Source organism: Propithecus coquereli, unplaced genomic scaffold (genome assembly GCF_000956105.1).
Source record: "Propithecus coquereli isolate 6110/MARCELLA unplaced genomic scaffold, Pcoq_1.0 Scaffold227, whole genome shotgun sequence".
NCBI classification, from domain to species: domain Eukaryota; kingdom Metazoa; phylum Chordata; class Mammalia; order Primates; family Indriidae; genus Propithecus; species Propithecus coquereli.
In genome coordinates this window covers 3818862-3819214 of record NW_012147808.1, presented here as the reverse complement: position 1 = coordinate 3819214, position 353 = coordinate 3818862, and positions in this window count along the sequence as shown.

The window sequence follows — 353 nt, the reverse complement described above, 5'->3', positions numbered from 1 at the left end:
AACTATCCTATACTTTTAGAGAAAAGACCCCACATGCAGAGTCTAGCTCTCTGGCTTTCCTTCAAAATATTGGTTCCACAGATCCTTTGTGCCTTGCTAGATTTTTAAGTGCTTTCAAGCTCATGCATATTACGTTTTTCTAGCTCCCATGGTCATTCCTATTTTGGGGATTTGGGGTAAAAGGAAACATTTTTGCTACATCTATATTTAACTCTCTATGTTTGCTATGGAGATTGGTTGTATAGAATTACTCTGAAGTGTGGCATATTTTGAGGCAACATCTACATCAGTTAATATTTTCAGTGTATTTTTTTACTGGAGTAAATAAACTCATATTCTACACTGTTGTGGAC